The sequence below is a fragment of the Callospermophilus lateralis genome, unplaced genomic scaffold (assembly GCF_048772815.1).
Source record: "Callospermophilus lateralis isolate mCalLat2 unplaced genomic scaffold, mCalLat2.hap1 Scaffold_261, whole genome shotgun sequence".
NCBI classification, from domain to species: domain Eukaryota; kingdom Metazoa; phylum Chordata; class Mammalia; order Rodentia; family Sciuridae; genus Callospermophilus; species Callospermophilus lateralis.
The window spans coordinates 1136578-1148590 of NW_027513386.1; positions in this window are offsets into that span (position 1 = coordinate 1136578).

Sequence of the window (12013 nt, forward strand, 5' to 3'; positions counted from 1 at the left end):
TCATTGGGCCTGGCATCATGTGACCATTTGGCCACTCTTTGGGAAGCTTGCCTGTGAGAAATCTCCAGAACTTTCATTGAAATGAGCTTCCTCAACATTTAATAGTTCCTGAATAAATTGAAACCCACAGTGCCAACAACTTCATCAGTGAAAAATGGCTAGATAAATACCATGAATTTTTAGAAATTCCCATGACCAGGTGGCACTGGAGATCCTTTGGAGGTCATGTTAGTGATCATGAGTATACCAGACAGTGTCTTGATTGGGTTTCATGAAAATGGTGTAGAACAGAGATGCCAGTAAGTTGGAGAATGCTGAGTAATGGGCCTAGAGCAGTGGTGGACAGGTGTGTCATAAAACATCTATGGTGCGGCCATGTGGATCTGCCATTGACTTTCAAATGACTTGAGACAGACATGGTGCAGCCAGCAGACCCTTCTATATAAAGGCATCTTGTTATATGGAGAGGTTTCAGGGCAATGTTTCGAATAAGGTTGCTATTGTCAAGGGGGCAAGCTATGTGGGATAGAAGCCTGGTTGGTGCATTTTCCTGCAGACCCTGACCCACCACACGTGACAGAACTTCCTCCAGCACTGTGTCCCAGTTGAACTTCTTGTATTTCGTGAAGCAAATACCAAACTCCCAGTGCAGCAGCAAGAAACACCACGAAAAATGGAGGATGACTAAATGGCTTCACAGTCCACACGGGGAGACACTTAGCCCCCACTGGCCACAGTTAACCTACAAAGAGAGAATTCAGAACTGATGCCTCCGGTTCATTGGAAAATAAGGTAGCATGTCCTCCAGGTCACATAGATGCATACCCAGCTTTGACAGTCTCACTACAAAGGAAGCTAAAGCTCCTGACAACAACATATATTTCATGGGCCCAACCTCAGAGGCAGTTTCTCTGGAAGTCTTTAGGCCAGCAGAACTCTATGTTTGTGGAGTGTATACCCTGTCCCTTACTTTTGGAAACTCCTCTACCACCTCCAAGGTTCTGAACTCATGAGCATTTTCCATTCCATAAATGTATTCACAGATTTTCTAACTCTTCTCCTCTAATTGTGACTTACTTGGGGCTAAGGTAATGTCAAGTCATTGTTCTGGATGAGAGGGGGAAGATATTTTTGTAGCACATATTTGCATACACATTGGATTCATTTTCAAATTTTCCATTCATAATAGTGAATCCCTGACACTAACCCATACCCTACTAGACCCTGACTACTAATACTAATATGATGAGAAAAATAACCCAAACATAATAGAAATACAAGCAGTTCAGAAGAGGCATGGTGTATAGTTGGACTTGCCTTTTGCATGACATGAGGTAGGAGTTATAAATCTAGTCAATAATTTGCTGAAATAATTCTCCATGTGTTTTTAAAGTTAACAAATACGTGAATTCCTCCTCCCTTTCTGTGTAGCCTGTTAAGCACATGTATTTTTATATGCACAAATAGAATCCTACCTGGTTTCACACGTACATTCTTGTGAGGTGGCTGACTTGGCAGATATGAATTGTGAGAAGAGACCACTCCTCCTAAATGCTGTTAGAACTCAAAATTAGACCCATGGGTGAGCTTCCTTGATGAACAACATTATACATACATCCATGTTCAGTACAATGAATATTTTTGGATATGCGGATGAGTTAGTTTTCATGATGAATTTCAATTGGCATATATATTGGTACATTATAATGCGTGTGTGTTTGTGTGTCTATATGTGTGTATATATATATATATATATATATATATATATATATATATATATATATATAGTCTCCAGATTTTCCAAAATATAAAACATATGTGTCTTATTATACACTCCCTAAATTCATTCATGTTCTTCTATGTGGATTTATAATCAATTTTTCACAAGATTATTCTCAGAAATATACACCCACTGAAATACATATTTGATTCCTAGTACTGAAAACTAACTTCAGGGAATGGTGCTTATAAATCCCAATATTTTTACAGTAACTGACCCAGTTTAACATCAATGCAAGTAGATTCCTATGGGATATGTTGTGTTTGTTAAAGTTCATTTTCATTCAAACCTGGTACATTATTATTTCTTCAGTTTGTGAACATCATAAGATATATTCTTTCATTCACAAGTTCACAAATTTGTAAACAATTGGTTCAATTTCAATCACTTCCTCCTTCGGAACACATATATTCCTCCATGTTTCTTTACTGGTCTTTTCACTAGACTTCTTTCTAAACACATTATTTTCGATTCCATAATTATTTTTGAAGCAAAATTCACACACTATTCATGATAAACGGTAACCCTAATATTAGCATTAGATATATATATAACTGGTTGGAATGAATGTATGTATATCAATATAAGATTTCCCATATATTTTCAGAAATCAACACAATCCATTATTTAAATTTGGAACCAGTTATATAATTTATTCACAGTGTGGTCTATTAATGCATCATCTCTATATTCATCAACACAGGGTAAACCTATTAGTATCCCCAGTACTAATTTATAAGTTTTCAAAATATTGCTCCCAGAAATGGTGGAAGAAATACTCAGGTCACCTGATCTACATATACATTTTATCACAGTAATATTCTGGACCCAAATTGCAAAGGTCACACTTATGGTTTTACCAAAGCCTAACTGGAACGTGAGCATGGAATACTAACAATATAATGTCCAGATTGCCTAATGCTCTCAAATATGAATCATAATGGTGACTAAATATTTGTTTCTTCCTAAGATTATATATTCAACCTCAACCCTGTTGAAAATGTCTAATCCTATCACTCACGTTATACTTTGCCTGATTTCCTAATGTCTCTATTGATAACTGCTTTCCTACATATTTTCCCCAGTTCATCATTTTGACTGACTCTTCACATGTGCTGACATTTACATTCATTCTCTAACCGAAACCCTAGAGCTAAAGAACTTTTCGTCCAACTACTAGACTTACTCTTCTTCCTAAACCTACTGATTATCTTCATAATCCTACGGACTATCCATTTTTGACTGGATCTTCTCTTCTACATTCAATCATTCAAGGTATAGGGTCCTATGCCATTGTATATCAATTTATCTGAGACCTTGTTGCAGGACATAATTCAAGCTAAGTATCAAAATTTAGGGCCCAATGCCCTTCTGGGCTTCAAATCTTTCCTAGATTTCTGTTTTCATACATATATTTCATGTCTATATTCTTATAAATATCGCAGGTTCCCAATCCCATTATTCATCCAGCAGAATGATTCCTAACCCAAATCGAACATGCTATTAACCCTAACCATACACTGTTCCCTCAATCTCACTTTGCAGAACAGCAGGGACAGAATTGGTCTTACAATACAGGAAGGTAGGGGATCTTCCTCCTACTGAGAACCTCAAAAGTCCATGCAGAAATGATCTCTGGAGAAGATGAAGGCAGCTATGAAGGACCTGAGAGAGAAAAAGTCATATTCCATGAAAAACAACAGGATCAGGATGAAAGGATGTGTCTGAGTCAGCCTCTCTCTTCCTGATGTAGGGAAGATGGACCAAACCAGGCCTGTGTGGAGAGCTGTTCCCAGGTGACTCTCATTTCTATACTATTCTAACATGTGAAAGTATCACATGAAGTAGGGGCAGCCTCCATATAAGGAGATGCTAGGAAGCAACTGTTAGGACAAAGTGGTTGCCAAGGCAGTGACCTCACTCAGTTCCTTAAGGAAGTGACCTGACCTATTTCCTTTGTAATGGAACTCTCTTAATTAGGGATCCAGGAAACCAGGCACCCAGAGCCATTCCCAGTCCCAGTCCCAGTGGGCTCACTTCTGTGGATTTACCAAGGACAGAGTCAGTCTTTCTTGGTACCTGCTGATGTAAGGGTGTCCAAATACCAAGAAAGCTCTGAAGAGGGGTCTTTCCTGAGAGGACAAAAATTGGCTAATCACTGCCTCCTGACAACTTCACAGAGTTGACCAAGGAGACCAGATCTGATACAGGAAAGGCCATTTCTGCGGAAATTTTATGGCCTACCAGTCAGAGGACACTCCAGATAGTCACAGACCTACTTGGGGGAAGGAGGTGCATTTATGGGTATGGTGTTTGTGGTTTTTCCTCATGTTCTGAAAATAGGTAAAAAAGGTGGTTTGTTTGGTTTGGTGTGAATTGTTTCTTGTAAGTTGTTTGACAAGGCGAGTGTTTTTACGTCTCTCTATTCCACTGTGTCCGTGGTTGTAGACATTAGAAAAGAAAATGAATCAATAGATGTGTCCTGTCTAGTTGAAAGCTTCCCAGCATTCACCCTGCCCAATTTATGAATGGACTGCGGCTTGTCTTTTCCATGGGCAACACCTACTAACTTCCTAAGTTCCTGTATTCTTCCTGAATTCTGGCCCCTCTCAAGAATAGGCTCATGGTTTTGTGTCCAAGATATGTACCACCTCCAAGCTCTGTGACATGGCCATGTACTAGATAGCTGAAGGGAATGGTGAGCATCTCAGAAAACTCAGATTTCAGTGTGACCAGTAAAGTCTCAGTGGAGAAACCCTGCTTTGAACCATTTGATTATCTATTTTTATGTTACCATGTATGTCAGGAAAGTCTTTGCCTCAGGGCTTTGTGAAGCCTGATGAAAACAGTTTTCAAAGGGAAACGAATGGGCATCACCTGTGGCTCTTTGCTTAATTGCTTTGGAACGGGATGTGTCTGAACCATCCTCTTGGCCCTGTTTGAGGCTGTGGCTTATATTATCAGAACCTGATGTATCTAAAGGAATATCCCATCTGTGCATCCAAAACCAAAATGGAAATAAGATCATTCATTGTGGATGCAGTCTCTCGCTTTCCTCTGTAAGATTCCTGACCTCCATCAAGTGAGAATAGGGATCCTTTGTGTCAAATGAGTTCTTCAAAGCCCTGCAGAGGCTAGACAATAGGTGCTTGGGTATTCTCATGACTCCAATTCACACAAAAAATCTGTACCCTACAGTCAGTAGGCCTCAAAATTGAGAAGTGGAGAAGTATTAATGGCAGGCCTATTTGATCACTTCTGGTTCACAGGAAGGTTGTCCAGGCCACCCTGACTTTAGGCAAATGAGGGGCAAGGGAGATTATTTTTGACACTGTCTTAGGCTGTGCCCCTCATGGAAACCTCCAGCTAGAGCTTTTGATTAGTTTCTATATAAATGAGGATGAGGGCCGTGTGGGAGTGTTTTGGTTTCAGTTGTCGTCATTTTTGTGGCAGTTGGACGAGAAGCCTGGGTTTACCTGGGCTTGATCTCTTTTTTGATTCCCCTTAGAGACTGAGTTCTGGAACTGATCTCAGAGAAGTATTGCCATGAATTGTGTTGGGATTAAGGAGGCCATGCATGAGATTCGCGATTGGAAATTGAGATCTAGGACCAGGGTGGCTTTCCATAGAGCACTGGGAATCTCAGCCAGGATATATAGGATTTTATTCTGAAAGATTGGCAGCCATAGTTGAGAGTCAAAACACACATGGAAGTCACATTGTAGACCTCAATGGGCCTGGCTTCATGTGACCTTTTGGCCACTCTTTGGGAAGCCTTGCCTGTAAGAGTTCTCCAGCGCTTTCATTGAAATCATCTTCCTCACAATTTAATGGTTCCTGTATAAATTGAATCGCACAGTGCCTCCAACATCATCATTAAAAAATATCTAGATAAATACCATGAATTTTTTAGAATTCCTATGACCAGGTGGCAAGGGAGAACCTTTGGATTTCCTGTTGCTGATCATGATTGTACCAGACAGTGCTTTGATTGACTGGGTTTCATGAAAATTGTGTAGAACAGAGATGCTAGAAAGTTGGAGCCTGCAGACTAGTGGGCCTACGCAGTGGAGTGTAGGTGTGTGAAAAAACATCTGTAGTGGGGCCACGTGGATTTGCCATTGGCTTCCAAATCACTTGTGATTGACATGGTACAGCCAGCAGACCCTTCTATGTAAAGGCATATTGTTATATGGAGAGGATTCCTGCCAATGTTCAGAATCAGGTTGCTATTGTCAAGTTGAAAAGCTATGTGGGATTTAAGCCTCATTTGTGCATTTTCCTGCAGACCCCCATCCACCACATGTGAGAGTACTCCCTCCAGCACTGTGTTCCAGTTGAACTCCTTGTATTTTGTGAAGCCAATACCAAACTCACAGTGCAGCAGTAAGAAACACCACGAAAGTGGAGGATGACCAAATGGCTTTACAGACCACACGGTTAGATACTTAGACCCCAGTGTCCAATGTTTACCTACAAAGAGAGAATTCAGCACTGCTGCCTCATGTTCACTAGAAAATAAGAAATCATGTCATCCAGGTCACATAGATGGAGACCCAGCGTTGATGGTCTCACTACAAAGAAAGCTAAAGCTCCTGAAGAGAACATATGTTTCAAGTGCCCAAACTCAGAGGCAGTTTCTCAAAAAGTCATTAGTCCAGCAGAGCTCCATGTTTGTGGAGTGTTTACCCTCTCCCTTACTTTTGGAAACTCTTCTACCTCTTACAAGGTTGTGAACTCCTGAGCATTTTCCTTTCCACATATGTATTCACAAACTTTCTAACTCTTCTCCACTAATTGTGTTTTACTTGGGGCGAATGTAATGTCAAAGCATTGTTCTGGATGAGAGTGGGAAGATTTTTGTGTAGCACATATTTGTATACACATTAGATTCCTTTTTTCTATTTTCCATTTGAAATACTGAATCCCTGTCACTAACCCATACCCTACTAGACTCTGACTACTAACCCTAATATGATGGAGAAAAAGAAACCTAACAGAGTAGAAATACAGGCCTCTCATAGGAGACATGGTGTATACTTGGACTTGCCTTCTGCTTTATCAAGGTTATGTGTTATAAATCTTGTCAACTTTTCATTGTAATACTTCTCCATGAGTTATTAAAGATAACACATATGTAAATTTCTTTCTCCCTTTCTCTGTAGCCTATTCATCACATGTATTTTTTCATGCATATTTAGAATTCTACCTGGTGTCACATGTACATTCTTGTGAGCTCGCTTATTTTGGAAGATACAAATTGTGAGAAGAGATCACTCCCTCTAAATACTGATGGAACTGGAAATTCAACCTATGGTTGAATTTCCTAGATGAAAAATATTATGCATAAATGAATGTTCAGTATAATGAATATTTTTGGAAATGTGGATGATATGTATTTCATGATGAATTTCGAATGGCATATATATAATGTCTGTGTATGTATGTATCTATCTAATTATCTATCCACCTATATAGATATACATATCTACTCTCAAGATTTTCAAAAATATACAATATATGTGTCTTATTATACACTCCCTAAATCCACTCGTATTCATGTATGTGGATTTATAATCAACTTTTCACAAGAATATTCTCAGAAATATTCATCCACCTGTAATACCTATTTATTTCCTAGTACTGAAAACGAAATTCAGTGAATGGTGCTTACAAATCCTAATATTTCTACAGTAACTGACCCAGTTTAACATCAATGCAAGTAGAAACCTATGGGACATGATGTGTATTTTGAAGTTCATTTTTATTCAACACTGGTACATTACTATTTCTTCAGTTTATGGACATTATAGAATATATCCTTTCATCCACAATTTCACAAATTTACAGGCATTTGGTTCACTTTCAATCACTTCCTACTTCATAACACATGTATTACTCCATGTTTATTGACTGTTCTTTTCATGAGTTTCTTTCCAAACACATTATTTTTGATTTCCATAATCACTTTTGAAGCAAAACTCACACACTCTTCATGATATACCGTAATGCTAATATTACCATTAGATGTATAACTGGTTGGAATGAATGTATGTATATCAACATAAGATTTCCTATATATTTTCAGATATAAATTCAATCTATTATTTAAAGTTTGTACCAGTTATATTATTTATTCACAGTATGGTCTATTAAGGCATCATCTCTATATTCGTAGACCCAGAGTATACCTATTTGTATCCCCAATACTAATTTAAAAGTCTTTAATATATTGCTATCAGAAATGGTGGAAGAAATACTCTAGTCACCTGATATACATATACATTTCATCACAGTAACATTCCTGACACAAAATGCAAGGGTCACACTTATGATTGTACCAAAGTCTATATTGAAAGTGAACATGTATTACTAACAACATCCATGTCCTGATTCACTAATGATCTCAAATATCATTCCTTTTGGCGACTACATATTTGTTTCTTCCTAAGATTATATATTCATACTCAACCCTGTTAAAAATGTCTTATCATATCAATCACTTTGTACTTTGCCTGATTTCCTAATGTCTCTATTGATATATGCTTTCCTACACATTTTCCCCAGTTCATCACTGTGACTGACTCTTCACATATGCTGACATTTACATTCACTCTCTAACCAAAACCCTATATCTAAAGATCTTTTGGTCCTATCCGTTTTTGACTGGATGTTCTCTTCCTCATTAAGTCATCCAAGGTACAAGGTCCTATGCCATTGTATATCAATTTATCTGAGACATCTTTGCAGAAATAATTCAAAGCTAAGTATCCCAATCAAGGGCCCAATGCCCATCTGGGCTTCAAATCTTACCTAGATTTCTGTTTTCATACTTATATTACACATATAGATTCTTGTAAATATCATAGGTTCCCAATACCATTATTCATCCCACAGAATGATTACTAACCCAAATCGAACATGTTATTAACCCTAACCATGCACTGTTCCCTCAATCTAACTTTACAGAAGAGCAGGGACAGAGTTGGTCTTACAAAACAGGAAGGTAGGGGATCCTCAAGTTCCATTCAGAAATAAACCCTGGAGAAGATGTAGGCAGCTATGAACGACCTGAGAGAGAAAAAGTCATCTTCCTTGGCAAAATACCTGGTCAGGATGCAGGGATGTGTCTGAATCAGCCTCTCTCTTCTTAATGTAGGGAAGATGGACCAAACCAGGCCTGTGTGGAGAGCTGTTAACATGTGCCTATGGTTGATATACCATTTAACTTGTGAATGTGACACAGGAAGTAGGTGCAGCCTCCATCTCATGGGACCCTTGGAAGCAACTGTTAGGACAAAGTGGTTGCCAAGGCAGTGACCTCATTCAGTTCCTGAAGGAAGTGACCTACCTCACTTTCTTGGTGATGGAACTTTCTGAACTTGGGACTCAGGAAGCCAGGCACCCAGAACCAGTCACAATCCCAGTCCCAGTGGGTCCACTTGTTTGCATTTACCAAGGACAGAGTAAGTCTTTCTTGGTACATACTGATGTGTGGATGGCTAAATGCCAGGAAAGCTCTAAAGAGGGGCCTTTTCTGGGAAAGAAGGTAGTGACTCACCGATGGCTCCTGACACCTTTACAGAGTTGGTAAAGGAGACCAGATCTGAGACAGTACAGGCCATTTCGGGGGAACATAGTATGGCCCATGAGTCTGAGGACACTCCGGATAGTCACAGACCTACTTGGGTAATGGAGGTGCCTTTGTGCGTGTGGGTGTGGGTTTGTGGGTTTTTTTTTTAATTTTTTTTAAATTTTTTCTTCTTCTTTTTATTTTTTTTATTGTTGGTTGTTCAAAACATTACATAGTTCTTGATATATCATATTTCACACTTTGATTCAAGTGGGTTATGAACTCCCATTTTTACCCAGTATACAGATTGCAGAATCACATCAGTTACACTTGCATTGATATATATATATATATATATATATATATATATATATATATATATATATATATATATATATATATTGCCATATTGGTGTCTGTTATATTCTGCTGCCTTTCCAATCTATACTATTCCCCCTCCCCTCCCCTCCCCTCTTCTATCTCTACCCCCTCTACTGCAGTTCATATCTCCCACGTGAATTATTTTTTCCTTTCCCCTCACTTCTCTTGTATGTAATTTTGTATAACCCTAAGGGTCTTCTTCCATTTCCATGCAATATCCCTTCTCCCCCCCTTTCCCTCCCAAATCTCATCCCTGTTTAATGTTAAACTTTTTCTCATGCTCTTCGTCCCTACTCTGTTCTTAGTTACTCTCCTTATATAAAAGAAGACATTTGGCATTTGTTTTTCAGGGATTGTCTGGCTTCACTTAGCATAATATGCTCTAATGCCATCCTTTTCCCTCCAAATTCTATGATTTTGTCATTTATTAATGCAGAGTAATTCTCCATTGTGTATAAATGACATATTTTTTTATTTTTGTTTTTTTCATCTTTCATACATTTGATTCAAGTGAGTTATGCGTTTCCATTTTTACCCCAAATACATATTGCAGAGTCACATCAGTTACACATTCACAATGTTTACATAATACCATATTAGTGACTGTTGTATTCTGCTGTATAAATGCCACATTTTTTTATCCATTCGTCTATTGAAGGGCATCTAGGTTGGTTCCACAGTCTTGCTACTGTAAATTGTGCTGCTATGAACATCGATGTAGCAGTGTCCTTGTAGCATGCTCTTTTTAGGTCTTTAGGGAATAGACCGAGAAGGGGAATAGCTGGGTCAAATGGTGGTTCCATTCCCAGCTTTCCAAGAAATCTCCATACTGCTTTCCAGATTGGCTGCACCAATTTTCAGTCTCACCAACAATGAAGAAGTGTACCCTTTTCCCCACATCCTCGCCAGCACTTGTTGTTGTTTGACTTCATAATGGCTGCCAATCTTACTGGAGTGAGATGGTATCTTAGGGTGGTTTTGATTTGCATTTCTCTGTCTGCTAGAGATGGTGAGCATTTTTTCATGTACTTGTTGATTGATTGTATGTCCTCCTCTGAGAAGTGTCTGTTCAGGTCCTTGGCCCATTTGTTGATTGGGTTATTTGTTATCTTGTTGTCTAATTTTTTGAGTTCTTTGTATACTCTGTATATTAGGGCTCTATCTGAAGTGTGAGGAGTAAAGACCTGTTCCCAGGATGTAGGCTCCCTATTTACCTCTCTTATTGTTTCTTTTGCTGAGAAAAAACTTCTTAGTTTGAATAAGTCCCATTTGTTGATTTTAGTTATTAACTATTGTGCTAGGGGTGTCCTATTGAGGAATTTGGACCCCACAGTATGTAGATCGTAGCCAACTTCTTCTTCTATCAGACGCCATGTCTCTGATTTGATATCAGGCTCCTTGATCCATTTTGAGTTAACTTTTGTGCATGGCGAGAGAAAGGGATTCAGTTTCATTTTGTTGCATATGTATCTCCAGTTTTCCCAGCACCATTTGTTGAAGATGCTTTTCTTCCTCCATTGCATGCTTTTGGCGTCTATATCAAATATAAGATAGTTGTAGTTTTGTGGATTGGTTTCTGTGTCCTCTATTCTGTACCATTGGCCCACCCGCCTGTTTGGGTACCAGTACCATGCTGTTGTTGTTACTATTGGTCTGTAATAGAGTCTGAAGTCTGGTATCGCTATACCACCTGATTCACGCTTCCTGTTTAGCATTGTTTTTGCTATTCTGGGTCTTTTATTTTTCCATATGAATTTCATTAATGCTTTCTCTATTTCTATAAGAAATGCCATTGGGATTTTCATAGGCATTGCATTAAACCTATAGAGAACTTTTGGTAATATCACCAATTTGATGATGTTAGTTCTGCCTATCCATTAACAGGGTATATTTTTCCATTTTCTAAGATCTTCTTCTATTTCTCTCTTTAGGGTTCTGTAGTTTTCATTGTATAAGTCTTTCACCTCTTTTGTTAGGTTGATTCTGAAGTATTTTATTTTATTTTTATTTTTGAGGATATTATGAATGGAGTGGTTGTCCTCATTTTTATTTCAGAGGATTTGTCGCTGATATGCAGGAATCCCTTTGATTTATGTGTGTTGATTTTATATCCTGCCACTTTGCTGAATTCATTTATTAGCTCTAACAGTTTTTTGTAGACACTTTTGGTTCTGCTAGGTATAGAATCATGTCATCTGCAAATAGTGATAATTTGAGTTCTTCTTTTCCTATTTCTATGCCTTTAATTTCTTTTGTCTGTCTAATTGCTCTGGCCAGTG